Raw genomic sequence first — 15,965 nt, forward strand, 5'->3', positions numbered from 1 at the left:
CTGATGATGGGGAGAGAAACAAGAAAAACAGAAATGAAGTAAGGCACAATTTTAAAACATAATAATTTAAGAGGCAAACATAAAAGATTTAAGGATGTAAATTAATAAAAACATAAATACATTACACAGAACTTAACAAAGCATTGGAATTTCTCACTGCAATGCATAACCCAAGAAAATTTGTAGTTTTAGGAAGGGCTTTGGAAAATACACAAATGGTAGCATGTAAAATAAATTCACGATGTTTAAGTAGGGTGCCCATATACTTTTATCATCTAAACAAGGATGATATTTAGAATAATACAATGGTTAGAAATAAGTTTGTAGAGACAAGTGTAAACCAGGATAGTCCCTGACAAACTGAGAAGTATGCTCACATTATATTTAGTAATATATTCTTTGGTTTTTTTAAGTTTATGTGAGGAACAAAACACATCTGTTGTGCTACAGCATAGAATAATGTTCTTGTGGCTACTGCTAAAGTAACTTCTGCCTTAAATATAGGCATTAGAGATTGTTACCTGAGAAGTATGGTGTTTTAAAATAAATAGAGCTAAGCTATATATCCTCTCACTTGGAAAACATGGATTTTTAAATTGCATCCTTAGAGTGACAATTCACTGAAAAGAGAAGGGATTCTCTATTTTCTAACCTGTTTTAAATAATTGTATTCTTAGAGTGATAACATATTCAATCAATTCAATATTGTGTGCTTATAACTTTTAAGTGTGTTTTTTATTACTGTAAGAAGGACCTAGGGAAAAGAGAATAGTAAACTCTGGGAAATCTGCAGTAGAGTGTGAGTCTTAAGAAGCATTGCATTGAAAAAGATCAATCTAACATGCATGACCAGATTCTAGGGAAGAGCTCAAACTTTAGATTTTTTAAATTATTATTATTATTATTATACTTTAAGTTTTAGGGTACATGTGCACAATGTGCAGGTTAGTTACATATGTATACATGTGCCATGTTGGTGCGCTGCACCCACTAACTCGTCATCTAGCATTAGGTATATCTCCCAATGCTATCCCTCCCTCCTCCCCCCACCCCACAACAGTCCCCAGAGTGTGATGTTCCCCTTCCTGTGTCCATGTGTTCTCATTGTTCATTTCCCATCTATGCGTGAGAATATGCGGTGTTTGGTTTTTTGTTCTTCCGATAGTTTACTGAGAATGATGATTTCCAATTTCATCCATGTCCCTACAAAGGACATGAACTCATCATTTTTTATGGCTGCATAGTATTCCATGGTGTATATGTGCCACATTTTCTTAATCCAGTCTATCATTGTTGGACATTTGGGTTGGCTCCAAGTCTTTGCTATTGTGAATAATGCCGCAATAAACATACGTGTGCATGTGTCTTTATAGCAGCATGATTTATAGTCCTTTGGGTATATACCCAGTAATGAGATGGCTGGGTCAAATGGTATTTCTAGTTCTAGGTCCCTGAGGAATCGCCACACTGACTTCCACAAGGGTTGAACTAGTTTACAGTCCCACCAACAGTGTAAAAGTGTTCCTATTTCTCCACATCCTCTCCAGCACCTGTTGTTTCCTGACTTTTTAATGATTGCCATTCTAACTGGTGTGAGATGGTATCTCATTGTGGTTTTGATTTGCATTTCTCTGATGGCCAGTGATGGTAAGCATTTTTTCATGTGTTTTTGGCTGCATAAATGTCTTCTTTTGAGAAGTGTCTGTTCATGTCCTTCGCCCACTTTTTGTTGGGGTTGTTTGTTTTTTTCTTGTAAATTTGTTTGAGTTCTTTGTAGATTCTGGATATTAGCCCTTTGTCAGATGAGTAGGTTGCAAAAATTTTCTCCCACTTTGTAGGTTGCCTGTTCACTCTGATGGTAGTTTCTTCTGCTGTGCAGAAGCTCTTGAGTTTAATTAGATACCATTTGTCAATTTTGGCTTTTGTTGCCACTGCTTTTGGTGTTTTAGACATGAAGTCCTTGCCCATGCCTCTGTCCTGAATGGTAATGCTTAGGTTTTCTTCTAGGGTTTTTATGGTTTTAGGTCTAACGTTTAAGTCTTTAATCCATCTTCAATTGATTTTTGTATAAGGTGTAAGGAAGGGATCCAGTTTCAGCTTTCTACATATGGCTAGCCAGTTTTCCCAGCACCATTTATTAAATAGGGAATCCTTTCCCCATTGCTTTTCTCAGGTTTGTCAAAGATCAGATAGTTGTAGATATGCGGCGTTATTTCTGAGGGCTCTGTTCTGTTGCATTGATCAATATCTGTTTTGGTACCAGTACCATGCTGTTTTGGTTACTGTAGCCTTGTAGTATAGTTTGAAGTCAGGTAGTGTGATGCCTCCAGCTTCGTTCTTTTGGCTTAGGATTGACTTGGCGATGCGGGCTCTTTTTTGGTTCCATATGAACTTTAAAGTAGTTTTTTCCAATTCTGTGAAGAAAGTCATTTGTAGCTTGATGGGGATGGCATTGAATATGTAAATTACCTGGGGCAGTATGGTCATTTTCACGATATTGATTCTTCCTACCCATGAGCATGGAATGTTCTTCCATCTGTTTGTATCCTCTTTTATTTCCTTAGCAGTGGTTTGTAGTTCTCCTTGAAGAGGTCCTTCACGTCCCTTGTAAGACACAACATACCAGAATCTCTGGGATGCATTCAAAGCAGTGTGTAGAGGGAAATTTATAGCACTAAATGCCCACAAAAGAAAGCAGGAAAGACCTAAAATTGACACCCTTACATCACAATTAAAAGAACTAGAAAAGCAAGAGCAAACACATTCAAAAGCTAGCAGAAGACAAGAAATAACTAAAATCAGAGCAGAACTGAAGGAAATAGAGACACAAAAAACCCTTCAAAAAATTAATGAATCCAGGAGCTGGTTTTTTGAAAGCATCAACAAAATTGATAGACCGCTAGCAAGACTAATAAAGAAAAAAAGAGAGAAGAATCAAATAGATGCAATAAAAAATGATAAAGGGGATATCACCACCGATCCCACAGAAATACAAACTACCATCAGAGAATACTACAAACACCTCTACGCAAATAAACTAGAAAATCTAGAAGAAATGGATAAATTCCTCGACACATACACTCTCCCAAGACTAAACCAGGAAGAAGTTGAATCTCTGACTAGACCAATAACAGGAGCTGAAATTGTGGCAATAATCAATAGCTTACCAACCAAAAAGAGCCCAGGACCAGATGGATTCACAGCCGAATTCTACCAGAGGTACAAGGAGGAACTGGTACCATTCCTTCTGAAACTATTCCAATCAATAGAAAAAGAGGAAATCCTCCCTAACTCATTTTATGAGGCCAGCATCATCCTGATACCAAAGCCTGGCAGAGACACAACCAAAAAAGAGAATTTTAGACCAATATCCTTGATGAACATTGATGCAAAAATCCTCAATAAAATTCTGGCAAACAGAATCCAGCAGCACATCAAAAAGCTTATCCACCATGATCAAGTGGGCTTCATCCCTGGGATGCAAGGCTGGTTCAATATATGCAAATCAATAAATGTAATCCAGCATATAAACAGAACCAAAGACAAAAACCACATGATTATCTCAAGAGATGCAGAAAAGGCCTTTGACAAAATTCAACAACGCTTCATGCTAAAAACTCTCAATAAATTAGGTATTGATGGGACATATCTCAAAATAATAAGAGCTATCTATGACAAACCCACAGCCAATATGATACTGAATGGGCAAAAACTGGAAGCATTCCCTTTGAAAACTGGCACAAGACAGGGATGCCCTCTCTCACCACTCCTATTCGACATAGTGTTGGAAGTTCTGGCCAGGGCAATTAGGCAGAAGAAGGAAATAAAGGGTATTCAATTAGGAAAAGAGGAAGTCAAATTGTCCCTGTTTGCAGACGACATGATTGTATATCTAGAAAACCCCATTGTCTCAGCCCAAAATCTCCTTAAGCTGATAAGCAACTTCAGCACAGTCTCAGGATACAAAATCAGTGTACAAAAATCACAAGCATTCTTATACACCAACAACAGACAAACAGAGAGCCAAATCATGAGTGAACTCCCATTCACAATTGCTTCAAAGAGAATAAAATACCTGTATATTTTTATTTATTTATTTTTATTTTACTTTTTTTGTGACAGTCTTGCTCTGTCACCCAGGCTGCAGTACAGTGTCGCAATCCTGGGTCACTTCAACCTTCTCCTCCCAGGTTGAAGCAATTCTACTGCCTGAGCCTCCAGAGTAGCTGGGACTACAGGGATTCACCACCATACCTGGCTATTTTTTAATTATTATTATTATTTTGTAGTAGAGACACAGTTTCACCATGTTGCCCAGGCTGGTCTTGAACTGCTGACCTCAGGTAATCCACCCGCCTTGACCTCCCAAACTGCTGGGATTACTGGCATGAGCCAAAGTGCCCAGTCTTAAACTCTAGATATTTCTTAGGAGATATGTTAATTCTATTTAAAAAGTACTTTGGAAGGTGCAGTATGTTAGTAATAAGTGATTTGGTGAAAATATACACAAATATAATAACATATCCTGTAGTAAATTAATAAAATTAATGATTAAATAATTATAATTTAAAGCAAAAAACATTCATGTAATATATCCTACATATGCAAGAGCCTATTTAACATTTAAGCTTGAAAATCACAGAAGCCTCCAATCACATGTTAAAAATTTACTGAGCTTCCAAAGACAGTCAGCCAAGAAGAGAATTCCAGACTCTGAGAAGGTTATATCCTTGATATAATTTTCTTGCTAATTATTCTGTCTAATAATTCACCAAATTCTGTTGACATGACTTTAAAAAAAAAAAAAAAAAAACTCTCATCTGTGAGCCTCTATCCACTTTCACCTTCAACTACAAAGAGCTACCAGCATCTCTTGCCTGAATTATGACAACAGCCATTTAAATATTCTTCTGCATATTCATGTTTTCCCAAATTCATTGTACACTCTGCAGCCAGTGCAATCTTTTAACATAATCATATCAATCTTCATGATAATTCTTTGCTGTAATAATAAAGACTAAGATCCTTCCTTCATATTGCAAGACCACAAATCCTCTGTTCTAGCCTGACTCTCCAACCTCATTCCAGATACTTTTTCTCTTAGTCTCTTTGGTCTAGTTTCACTAGCCTACATGAATGTTGATATATTTTCATGCCTCTATCTGTGCATATTATCTCTGCCTGAAATTCTACCATACTATCTCTACTTCATATCAAATCATATCGTATCATTACTTGTATTCATTCCTCAAATATGAGCCCAGAAGTTATTCACTGACTACCCAAAATCAAATGATGCCTCGAATATCTCTCTGGAGTTTTTCTTTATTATTTATAAAAAATTTATGATTTTTTTTCAAGTTTATTTTACAATCAGGGGTTTCCCGTGGAGATTTGTTACAAAAGTATATTGCATGATGCTGAGGTATGGAGTATGAATGAATCTGTCACCCAGTTAGTGAGCATAGCACCTAGTAGGTAGTTTTTTTAACACTTGTCCCTTCCCTTCCTGTCTGTAATTATGTTTTTAAAGATTATGTGATTAATGTATGTTTTTATTATTAGACACTTAGCTCAATGCAATAAAGATTATGTCTATCAATACATGTAAATAATTAATTTTGAATAAAAGTGTATCTCCAGTGCCTATATCTCCAGTGTTTATTTCATTGCTTAACATACTAAGGTTGTAAATAAATAGTTTTGAATAAAAATTGCCTCTAAATAAGGCCACTAACAACTTCTCCCTTCCCTGTACACACATTTGAACTTGCATTAAGCAATGGGATGCCACACAAGTGATATTCTACAGCTTCCAAACCCAGGCCTTCAAAATATGGCAGCTTTAATTTATCCTATTTTGTAAAACTAGCAATGCTGTAAGAAGATACAAACTATCCTGCAAGCTAGAGTGAGAGAAAACAAGAGGACGCCCTGGAGAGTAAGAGGACACAACGGAAGAAAGTGTCCATGTGGAAGAACACTGGAATGCCAAACATGTGAGTAAAGCCTGGTTGAACTTTTCAGCCTAACCCACTTGCCAGCTGAATACAGCCAAATACATTTTCCAGCTGATGTCACAGGAAAAGACTAAACACCTGGAGAAGCCCTGTCCCAAATCCTCATTCACATAATCATAAGAAATAATAATTTGTTGGCTTACAGCACTAAGTTTTAGGGAAATTTCTTACACACCAATTGGCAATTAAAATAAATAAATAAATTAAGACTCATTATTCAAGTTATCAGAATGGTACAATATGTTTTTAAAAGTAGTACTTAAGATTTATAATTTTAGAGTGGATATAGGAAGTGGTGGAATATAAAAGTTGAAATGTAGAGCCTCTTTAATGTTGAATGAACAATGGGTATAAAATAAAGTGTTTCTTGGTAGAATAGTGATGGTATTCACTATTCTTTAGCAACACTACTCTGTCTACCATGATACTGATAGATTTTTTCTTTTTACTTAGATAGCATTTTATTTTTATAGGACTTGGTAAAATACATAAAAGATAAAGATATATACATATACATAAATTGTATATATACACTATACATATATATGATATATGATATATGAAATGTTTTGATACATGCAATCTGTAATAATTACATCATAGAGAATGGGGTATTTATCTTCTCAAGCATTTATCCTTTGTGTTACAAATAACCCAATTACACTCTTTTAGTTATTTTTAAATGTACAATTATTATTGGCTATAGTCACCCTGTTGTGCTGTGAAATACTAGATCTTATTCCTTCTTTTTAAATTTATTTGAAATTTTAATTTCCGTGGGTACATCAGTGTATATATTTATGGGGTACATGAGATATGTTGATACAGGCGTACAATGCATGATAATCAATTGTGCAGTTTCTCTCATCTTAAACAAGGATGATGTTTCCCTCCTTTAGAATTCTACCTTTAGAGTACTACCTCCATAAACAATCTTAACTTGTTCTCGCAGAAGACAAACAATATACATGCTACCACTTATAATCTGTCCACATTTTCTATATTCTTGCACAAACATTAACGAGTAATTATCTAACTGGGTTTTTCTTGGTAATAGCTTCTCTATTTTCATATTAGAAAGGGTGCTTCTTGAAAGACTCCACAATTCTTATTCTGTACATATGGAGTCAAATATATTTTAGAATTCAACATTTTGAGATTGTAGAACTTTTATATTATCTCTCTCTCTCTCTCTCTTCATATATATATATATATATAGATAGATAGATAGATAGATAGATAGATAGATAGATAGATCGATCCATGGGACCTGCAGGAGTACTCTATAATAAAGCATATTAATATTACTGTTGCAAATATACAAATATTCACATAAAATGAGATTCATAAAGACTATAAATAATTTTAAGTGAACTTTTCTCCCGACATAATTTGGGAAAGATCATGTTTTGCTTTCAGATCAAGTTATTAAAGATATTTTATATTTTAGCCTATTTCAGATATCAAAACAATGGTTAATAATTGTGTTTCATCTTGCTGGATCATGTCTCTCCCTAAGGTAGCCATTTCAATCTCACTAAATCAATTCCCCACCTTTTTTTTTTATAGGAGTTGTATGGTTTCCAGTCATGTCCTTTTACAAAGTAAACAGTTAAAACTTCCTTTTTGCAACCTTACCTTGAAAAACATATTTGATATGTAAATATCTTGGATATATCCCTACTTTTCCAATTTATATTAGATTATAGATCTAATAGATTTATCCTCTGAAGCTTTAGGTCTCATTTGAAGTATGCCCCCCTGCTCTTTTATTACTCTTTTATTTTTCTGCCTGTCCCCATCTAGTACTGGCACTATTTCTTGAACCACTATCATTCTTGAACCACTATCTATTCATTTCAAGTATCCTATAATTTATTTGTCTTTTGTTCTACTTCCTTTGCACTGTGACTAATTATCAAATCATTTCAGAAGAAGTACTGTCCTCTGTGAAGATATCTTGGCCTTAACATTGTTATTTGTCTTTCTCTATCTCTTTTTTAGTATTGGTTCTATCTCCAATATGGTAGGGTGGTCTGTTACCTTTTATTTTTAAGAACGGTGTTTCTCAGATTAAAGTCAGAGGAAAGCAGGTCGATGCTTGTAGTTCCAAGGCTGAAATTTTCTAATGAACAAGACCACACAGAGAAATCATTAGACTGAGTAAAATTGTTAAATTTACCAATGCCTGTAAAGGTTATAAAGAGAATTTCCTTTAAACTGGGCTTTAAAATTAACTAAAATCGAATAATTTAGTTCAAAGGTTTTGGAGTCCAGAAGCTAAACCAAAAGACTCTTCATCAATCATTTAGGCCTGAATATTCTACTCCCTTCTTTACTTCCCAGTTTCCCCATATTATGCACCAGATGCTACAGTCTCTTAGATAGCCTTATTAAAACTATCTCTGTACTTACTGCAAATTATGAACAAACCCAACACCAAAACAAGTAGCAAAAAACCCAAAAGTCAAATCACCACTTTTCTTGTTGATACAAACTAGGGTAAAGAATGGAGCTTAATGAAACGCCAAAGTGTCTTGTTAAAAAACCATCCAAGAGTTAGGTCTCCTTAGGCAGAAATAGAGAAAGAGAATTATATCATTTTCTATGTCTGCATAACAAATTACTGGAAACTGAAAGGCTTAACCAATAGACATTCATTATCTCCCAGTTTTTGTGGGTCAGGAACCAGGCATCTCTTAACTGGCTTCTCTGCTCAGGGCTCTCAGGTAGCCACCATGCTGCATATTCACCTAGAGGCTTAACTAGAAAGAATTTGCTTCCCAGCTTAGTAATATTGTTGGCAGAATTTATTTTCTTCTAGCCATATGACTACAAATCCCCATTTCTTAGTGGCTATTGACAAGAAACCACCATTAGTTCTTAGAGGCCATGACAGCTTCCTGCTTCTTAACCCACTCTGTAAGAAGTTTACAGTACGGTTCTTTACTCCTGCAAGACTAGAAGGAAAATCTCTTGCTCCAGTCTGCCAAGTCAGAGTCCTATATAATGTACTATAATTATGGGAGTGATAGTCCATCACAATTGCCATGTTATATTTGTTAGAAGCAAGTCACAGATTCTGTTTAGACTCAAGGGGAGGGGAATCTGTACAAAGATGGGACTCATTGAGATCATCTGAAGGTGATTCTATTACAGAACTTATGGTCAGTTATTCATGGTACCAATAAGAGAAAATAAACTGAATCATATCAAGCAAACAAACAAAAATATCTTCCCCAGAAACATATCATACATTCCTGGTCCCAAAGATTGGTGAAACAGTCTACTCTGAAGCTACATCAACATTATATAAACTATTTTGATTATGTTGGTCAGTATTACGCATCAACTTGGCTAAGCTATAGTTCCCAATTATTTAATTAAACACTAATCTAGGTGTTTCTGTGAAAATCATTTGTATATGTGATTAACGTTCATAATCAGTTCACTTAAAGTATGATAGGTTGTCCTAGAATAAGCCTGATTCAATCCATTCAGAAGCTTTAAGAACTAAACAGGTTTCCCTGAAGAAGAAATTTCACCTATAGATAGCAGCTTCAATTCGTTCCTGAAAGTTCAATCCTGCCCTTCTTGATGGTCCTATTGATTTCAGACTTGCCGTGTCCTCCACAATCACATAACCCAATTCCTTGTAGTAAGTCTCTCTCTATAGAAAATCTTCTCTTATTTCTGTTTCTCTGGTTGAACTCTGACTGATACAGTAGCAAATTAAAATTTTTAAGACATTTGGTATTATTATATGCCATCTTTTATATAAAATACCACAATGTAGATAAATGGCATAACACGACCCTTGATTTAAATAATTTGATAGGAATGTTTTCCAGCCAGTTTCAAACTGAGTTACAAAGAGAGAATGATAACCTTGTATCTTTGTATTGTCCCATTGTAAAAGAAAGATACTGCTTACAAACAGAAGGAGACAGCCTAAGAAATCCAGCCACCCCAGGCCCTGCATGGCCCTCTCAAGCAATGATGAATCCACACTGCAGTACAAGTGTGATGTAGTGAACCATGAAGCAGTGTTTTGGCAGTCTTGGGGAATCAAAATAATACAATCTGGGTATTTTTTTAATCTGTGGATTTACTTAATTCAGAAATAGATTTAGAAAAAGAATGAATAGACTACATAACTCCCAAATAATTATCAATAAATATATATTTTCTTACAACAGAAGTTTTTATAAGTATTGCACTGAAATAAGTTAAACTTTACTGATACAGATGAAGAATTGTTACATTAAACCATAATACTTATAAAGAAAATGTATATGTGCATCAATAGATCAATAGATAGATAAAAATATATGATTTTAGAAGATATTTTACGGATGTATGTTTTTGTTTATTTCAGCATAAAGACATATGTTTGATCAAGATCCAAAAATTTAAATTATAGCCATAATAACTAAATGCCCCACTTGAAGGAGAACCCATACATTGTTTAATTTTGAGAAATGTAAATTCCAGTAAGGCTTTCAAGATTACTCTGGGTAAAATATATGCCTAGATAACAGAAAAAGTTGTTTTTCATTGCTTTTATTGTTGTCATTTTATATAAGATTATAATTATGAGTCAGATAAATATCACAGGATTCCTGCTGAAAATTATTACTTGAAATTTAGTATAGCCAAGCTGTCAGTTTATACAAGCTGCTGGAAAGCAAAATAAAAATATGTAGAAGGAAAAATGTGTGGGTTCTGTTGTTATGGCCCATAAAAAAGTTAGTTAGAAATCTAAAAATATTGGGTGGCAAAGATTCTATTTATAATGTAAAGATAAAAACCACAAAAACTTGAGTTTCTGGGTAGAAAAAGCAGCCAAAAAGTCAGAGTTTTGACATCTAGGTGATTGTTTGGATAGTATTTCCTTGAGAGAAACAGTAAAACAAGAAAGTAGACTGTTGATGCAATCGAGCAGAGAAAATCAGTTCTCAAGTATGTGGTTCTTGTGGGACCTGCTAAAATTGAGGGTCATTATCTGAGGACTGTTTCTACAGGAAATACAGATTGTGAAGACTTCTACGTAGATGTGTCATGACTTGCAGGCTAAATATGGTGAAAAGCAATGCAAGGAATCTGGAAATGAAAACACAGCATCAAAGCAATATCCAAAATTTAGGGGGTCAACAGAATAAACGACTGCATCCTGCCATCCAGAAAAACAGAGGCAAAACCGGTAAATCAAAGTGGTCCATACTTATGAGTGAGACTACCTCAGGCTGAGAAATTCTTATCACCTATTTTTAAATCACAATCCAATAATTTCTAGATTGTGGCAAATTTAGGGCGGCAGCAACTTTTATACTCAACATAAATTCATCAAGAAAAAAGCACACGCATTATGAAAAGAATTAAAAGCAAGCATAGAAAAAAATATACCACAATTTTGCCAATAGCTGAGGCTGATAGTTTTATCTGGCTAGAATAAATTTATTTACTGTGAATACACTGTGGAAACTTTATAGTCCTAATTTGGGTCCTTATAAAAGCACATCAAAATCAAGAAAGGAGGCTTAAAATAAATTCAACTAATTGCCATGTAAACATTTAATGACTATTCACATTCGTGTATGATATACAGTCATTTAGAAAATTATCATTTAGTACATTCATTATGTTTTCTTTTGTATATTTATTTGTTCATTCATTCATTATATAAATAGTTATTGTGCACAAAATATCTCCAAGGCACTAAAACGCAAGGAATGAAGAGATGCTCCTTGCTATCAAAGGTTGATATTCTTAAGAAAAAAAGATACGTGAATAGGTAATTAGTATTTATGATAGAAATCACAATATTAGGAATAGGTAAGTATCAGGAAGGCTTCCAGGAGTCTTTTACGTCTGATCTGAAGTGTAAAGATTGGTCGGCAAAGCACTAGATCTTATTTTGGTGAGGACAACATTCCAAATAGAATTTACAAACAAATACAGGAAGATGAAAAATAACTTACCAGGTGCAGAGGCTTAGAGGCATTTTATAATTCCCAGAGCATAAAATTAAAGACCATGACGATTCTAGAGAAGCAAACAGCGGCTAAAACCACATGTTAAGAGACTTGACATTATCCTGGGGCCAATCTGGAAAAGCAGATCTGCAGTTGTTAATATATCTTATAAAGGAATAAAAAGAGTTCACTGTTAAGTCAATTTGAGAAATACAAATTAAACAAGATTAAGCAGGCATTCTTTGTGTTTTAATATATCTGTGTGCTTTTTCAATTACCAAACATAATCCCTAAACTCATTTGTTCAAGGTAATTTTTTACAAGGAATATCTCACAGGACTAAGATTCCACTAAAATTATCCTGAATAGTTCATATGTGGAAATAACAAGAGCGGATTTGCAAGTTAGAAATATCTCCCTGGGGATTTTTGTGGAGGCTTGGTTAAAGGTTAAAATAAATGGATGAAGGAAGGCCAGTTAATTGGCTAGACCAGGCAAGAGAGATAATGAAGTACCGCAGGAGCAGTAAAATTAGAGAGGAACAAGTGAAATATGTTAAGGAATTGAAATCTGTAAGATTTGTGTCTGGATGAAAAGGTAAGAGGAGAAAAAGAAATCAATTTCCATACTTCTGGGTTTGTGACTAAGTGGCTGAGAAAGGTACGGACCGCCAAGTAAGATTTAAAAATATAGAATCTTTGGGGAGAGAAGTGATGAGTTAGGATTTTGAAACACAGGGCATGTAAAGACCACTGGTAATTTCAATAAGCTATATTTACAGAAACCTGAAGCTCTTGGAAAGATTTGTCCCATAAGAGAGAAATTCTGACATCAGTAGCTTTGGCTTTGTGTAGAAATCTTCAATGAAAAATTTCATCTGTAATCTCTGTTTATATTACCTCTTCCCATTTACAGGATGGTATCAATCAATTTTCTCATCCATGGTTCTTAAACCAGTTTGTTTATACTCGAACACATGCACACACACACACACACACACACACACACACACACACACACTCACACACTCACACACTCACACACTCACACACTCACACAGACCTTCTATCTGTAAAATTGGTAAATGTCTTACCTCAAAATAAGCATTGGTATTATTCAGAATTAGGTAAATTGGCTTTCAGTAACAAGTAATCCACAAATATCAAAAGATCCCAGCGTATTGCTCATTGTGAGTACAGGCAGGTGAGGTAATGGTTTCGATCCCAAATACTCTAATTTTGTGGCATCTCCATATCCGTAAGTGTTTTCCCTTTTACTGTGACCTGGGGAAAACAAGCATGGAGAATCTAAAACTGGTTTTTAAAAACTAAATGCTTCCACTTAAAAGTGAAACAGAAGTTCTAATTACAAGGCAATTCACTATGCCTCCTATAATTTCAAAAAGATGGGAAAATGCAACAAAAGAAAAAAGAACCAGAAATATTGGTGAGTAGCAGGAGACACTATTCTAAATTAACTAATCAGCTAATTATTATTTTAGGGTCTAGCATACTTGTAGCACTTTGATATCATGTTACGTATAAATGATAAAAGGTAAGTTTACTTAAAGCTGTTTCCAATTCCTCCCTCAAACACCAAATAAGACTCTAATAATGGATAATTACACAAAGTTGCCACCTAGAATTTGCTATGGAGGATATATTACCTGTTGCTGGCACTTCATTCCAGACTTCTTAGATAGAATCTGAGTGGAAGAGAATAATACGAGTACTACCTACAAATTGATTAAGACCTATAAATGAATACTACCTACAATGAGTACAGCCTACAAATGAGTACTACCTACAAATGTGAATGTAGACCAAAAAAATATATATATATGTTAAGGAAAAGTAATTTTCTACTGGATGCTCTATGTTAGAAGAATCACATTTACCCAATAAGTGCTCTATCACAAAAAAAATAGCAAAAAAATAGTACAATACCTTCCATGTTCCACAACCACTCATGAATATCACAGTCTACAGTCTAGATTATAGAGGACAGATCTTTGCTAACATAATTAGAAACGAAATCAGGTATTATGTGAAGATGGAGGATAATTTTTCAAATGTGTTACAATTAATACATAGTTATTTTGTACTTAAGAAAAAAATCAAAATTGTGTGTATTTAAATAAATTTTTAGTTTTCTCTCCTAGGTTCTGCCCTTGTAAGAGAGAAGCTAACACAATCATTATGCTACATATTTACTCTGAGGCAAGATTAACAAATTTTGCTTCTAGAGATTCCTCCACTGGCCTTAGCTTCTGTATTTCACAGAATCATTTTCATTTTAGGAAACTGGTGTTATAAAGTGTAATGTGCCCTCATGTGATTTCTCAAACAAATGAGTGTTTTTAAAATATCACTTTGTAATAATAAAAATATACTCATGAACTTGAATTATTGCGCTGTTTGTAACTATTCTCTTGGTGTGAATTACTTTGCAACAATTCATGGCCTGCACACTTGACTTAATTAAAGTATTCCTATCCTTACAAAGTGCACAAATGAAGTAGAATTATTTTTAAATCTGTCATTTTAGGGGAAAGAGTCTGATTACTATTTGATTCAGTGGCATGGAGAAATGAATTTAGCCACAGGCAGCACAGCTCTGAGACCAATGAGAATATTGGGGAAGGTGAAACTAAGATTTTAAAAAGAAAATACTTTCTGACTTTAAGCCTGTCTCCCCAAATCATTAGGGACAGAATAATGCCACATCCTCTAGTATTTGTTTTGTTTGTTTGTATGAGAAAGTCAAGGTGATAGAAAGTGAAGATCCCCCTGCTTCCTGAGTTCTACAAGCAACATGCAAATGTCAGGTTTAAAATAGTATGCTATATTTTAAAATCTTAGTAAGTTTGATATGCCATTACAGATCATTTTAAATGCTCATAGTTACAGTAACGTATCTCTGTTAAAAATATCACTCTTATTTTTAACTAAATTTGTGTACAGTATACAAGAAAGAAATATATGATCACTTGAAAGTGACAAACTATCTGATTCTCTAAAGATCTATCTCATATAAGAATTAGAAGGCTGGATTATCTCATTAACCTTAAGACATGGCATGCTGTAATGATGTCTATAGTTTAGCATTACACAAAAATATACTCTTGAATACAAAATATATGTCATTATGATTAATATCACATATGTTTAAAAGTTATTTCAGAATAGGAGACTTGTTTGCTAGAAATGTAGCATTTAACTAAAGTACTGCGTATCCAACTTCTATTATCCATGCACTCACTCAAGATCCAAACCAGTGCTTAAGTGTTTTATTCATCATCTTGTGGGAGCCGAGACAACTATATTAATTAACATAAAGTGGGAGAAACATATTTAATACTAATAGCAGATTGTTTTACAAATGGAGGCACAGAACAGATAACTATTTCTTTCATGCGATTTCTGGCATTTCTTCATCCATGTAACTGCCCTTCATTTCAGTAGCAATAAAGAGCAAAACCCCTAGATATCAAAATGATAAATTTCTTTCACTTAGAATATCTTTCTCGCTCTCGAATCACTATACACTCACTAAAAGGGCATTATTTCCTAGAAATGTGACAGTTAAATTTTTTAAGCATCATGATACGGGTGTTGTAATGAACACCATGCTGTATTATCATGACTTCAATATGATCAAATGCTGCTTAGGCATCTGAGATTCCTGAAACAGAACTGAGAGGATCACAAGGATTAAAGACATATGAAATGTTAAATCTTTAATCATTTTTCACACATTTTATGGCTAGCCTATCCTTTCTCACAACTCAATGAAGTTGAGATGATGACAAGTGGAAAATAGTCAACTAATTAAATTTCAGCCTTTCAAAAAGGTCAAAATAGTACGGTATATTACTATACTTCACAGAATAAATGAAGCATGCAAATGCCAATACTTCATTCCAGTGACAAAAGCAGAAAAATATATGAGAGAAAATGGAGCAAAATTG

At 34.3% G+C, this 15,965-nt stretch overlaps 1 long non-coding RNA gene across 2 annotated transcripts in view; it reads right to left on the minus strand.

Moving 5' to 3' along the window:
* The window catches only part of LOC129058511 (uncharacterized), a 53,713-nt gene that overhangs the window by 20,110 nt on the left and 17,638 nt on the right, over positions 1-15,965 (minus strand). For both annotated transcript variants that reach the window (XR_010139399.1, XR_008523657.2), the window contains 3 exons: positions 13,089-13,278; positions 12,002-12,128; positions 8,064-8,145 (listed from right to left, as the gene is read on the minus strand). This is a non-coding gene — a long non-coding RNA (uncharacterized LOC129058511). The remainder of the gene's footprint in view (positions 1-8,063; positions 8,146-12,001; positions 12,129-13,088; positions 13,279-15,965) is intronic.

The sequence above is a fragment of the Pongo abelii genome, chromosome 2 (genome assembly GCF_028885655.2).
Source record: "Pongo abelii isolate AG06213 chromosome 2, NHGRI_mPonAbe1-v2.0_pri, whole genome shotgun sequence".
NCBI lineage: Eukaryota > Metazoa > Chordata > Mammalia > Primates > Hominidae > Pongo > Pongo abelii.